Source organism: Schistocerca cancellata, unplaced genomic scaffold (genome assembly GCF_023864275.1).
Source record: "Schistocerca cancellata isolate TAMUIC-IGC-003103 unplaced genomic scaffold, iqSchCanc2.1 HiC_scaffold_1033, whole genome shotgun sequence".
Classification (NCBI taxonomy): Eukaryota; Metazoa; Arthropoda; class Insecta; order Orthoptera; family Acrididae; genus Schistocerca; species Schistocerca cancellata.
Genome location: NW_026047034.1, coordinates 42,501 through 45,000, shown reverse-complemented (window position 1 = coordinate 45,000; position 2,500 = coordinate 42,501). Strand labels below are relative to the sequence as shown.

The 2,500-nt window shown below is 57.2% G+C and overlaps 1 non-coding gene across 1 annotated transcript in view; it reads right to left on the bottom strand.

Moving 5' to 3' along the window:
- Window positions 1-793, bottom strand: part of LOC126151076 (small subunit ribosomal RNA) — a 1,909-nt gene extending 1,116 nt beyond the window's left edge. The window contains exon 1 of the ribosomal RNA XR_007531810.1: window positions 1-793. This exon is cut by the window's left edge and continues 1,116 nt beyond it. This is a non-coding gene — a ribosomal RNA (small subunit ribosomal RNA).
- Window positions 794-2,500: the final 1,707 nt, after the last annotated feature.

Here is a 2,500-nt window from a genome sequence, read left to right as displayed (position 1 = left end):
TTTCAACGGGGTCCGCCTCGGGACGCACGAACACGCACGAGGCGGTCGCACGCCTTCGGCTCGCCCCACCGGCAGGACGTCCCACGATACATGCCAGTTAAACACCGACGGGCGGTGAACCAACAGCGTGGGACACAAATCCAACTACGAGCTTTTTAACCGCAACAACTTTAATATACGCTATTGGAGCTGGAATTACCGCGGCTGCTGGCACCAGACTTGCCCTCCAATAGATACTCGTTAAAGGATTTAAAGTGTACTCATTCCGATTACGGGGCCTCGGATGAGTCCCGTATCGTTATTTTTCGTCACTACCTCCCCGTGCCGGGAGTGGGTAATTTGCGCGCCTGCTGCCTTCCTTGGATGTGGTAGCCGTTTCTCAGGCTCCCTCTCCGGAATCGAACCCTGATTCCCCGTTACCCGTTACAACCATGGTAGGCGCAGAACCTACCATCGACAGTTGATAAGGCAGACATTTGAAAGATGCGTCGCCGGTACGAGGACCGTGCGATCAGCCCAAAGTTATTCAGAGTCACCAAGGCAAACGGACCGGACGAGCCGACCGATTGGTTTTGATCTAATAAAAGCGTCCCTTCCATCTCTGGTCGGGACTCTGTTTGCATGTATTAGCTCTAGAATTACCACAGTTATCCAAGTAACGTGGGTACGATCTAAGGAACCATAACTGATTTAATGAGCCATTCGCGGTTTCACCTTAATGCGGCTTGTACTGAGACATGCATGGCTTAATCTTTGAGACAAGCATATGACTACTGGCAGGATCAACCAGGGAGCTGCGTCAACTAGAGCTGAGCAGCCGGCCGCCCGGGAGTGTGTCCCAGGGGCCCGCGCGAACACGCAAGCGTCCGCTCAATTATTCTGCAAACAGGAGGAGGCTGAGCTCCCCTGCACAATACACCTCGAAACCCTCTCAGGTCCCGGCGGCGCGCAGCGCCGTCCTAAGTACTTGGTCGGGTTCGAGAGAGGCGCAATCGCCCGGAGTTAGGCGAGTAGACGCTTTAGGTGCGACCACCCGTGCTCCCAACTGAGCTTGCCGCTGCCGACAGAGGCCCGGGAGCGTGCTGTCGTGGCATTGCCGGCGGGAGACAACACGCGCCACCTACGGTGACCGGCAGCTCCAACGCCAGCGCCACAGAAGGGCAAAGGCCCCACGTGGGTGCCGAAGCGAACTCTCCCAGCACAGCGCACGTGCCAACACGTCTGCACAACTGCGATACAAACCACCAGCGAGAACCGCTGGGGCGACCGAGCAGCAGACGGCGTCGCGGCGCCGAGTGCCGGGCGGCGGCGCATCCTCAACGCACACAGTCCTCAATCGGACCAGCACACTGCAGATGTCCACCGCGCTTCGCACCGGGCCGGCGAGGACCCACTTTGGCTGCACGGCGCCGCGCGCAGGGTGCCCCGGCGCGCAGCTGCGCCGCCTGCCGCGTCCGTCGGCCGGCGCGCCTGCCACTGGGCGCCCCCACCAGCCGGCTGTAGCGCGTGCGCCCACGCACCGCGCGGCCAGCACGCCGGGCGGCCCCCCCTCACCGGCCGGGGACAGTCCCACCCACCCACAGCCGCGTATCGCTTCACACCCAGATTCACATTCACGTTCGTTGGTATGGTGGGGACCGCTTCGTAGCTGTACCGATCGTTGCCCTCACAGATGTACCTCCAGCAAGGACAACCGCACCACAACGGGTTACCAGTTGTTCATTTGCGTAACGTCACCAGTAAACGTACACGTCCATCCCCGTTTGCAAAGTCAACTATTATTGCATGCCTGCCTGTCAGGTGTCAAGACACACTACATCCGCTCACATCCACGCAACAAAATGTGCCCGACTAGAGGGCACGTGGAAGGTGCCCCCGTACGTATGCGATGTCCATTGCGCGACCAACTGTCAACCGGCCTCTGTAGCATGTCGCAGATGTGGAACGCGGGGCACCGTGCTATCACATTGTGTGAGAAGAGACTACTACGTCTGCATACACGCGCCACTACATGAACAGACGGCTCATGCTGATCGCCATCCACTGCGTCCATTACTCCCACACGTCTCTATGGCGTACCACACTGCAATGCAGCTGTTATGGGGAGATGACACGTAGCTGTGTACACAACATTCTGAGCGGGTTGCGGTTGGACAATACATTAATGTAACGTGTCATATGCCAATTACAGAGCAGGGTAAGGCACAACTTGGGTTAGGTTAAGGCACAACTTGGGTTAGGTTAAGGCACAACTTGGGTTAGGTTAAGGCACAACTTGGGTTAGGTTAAGGCACAACTTGGGTTAGGTTAAGGCACAACTTGGGTTAGGTTAAGGCACAACTTGGGTTAGGTTAAGGCACAACTTGGGTTAGGTTAAGGCACAACTTGGGTTAGGTTAAGGCACAACTTGGGTTAGGTTAAGGCACAACTTGGGTTAGGTTAAGGCACAACTTGGGTTAGGTTAAGGCACAACTTGGGTTAGGTTAAGGCACAACGTGGG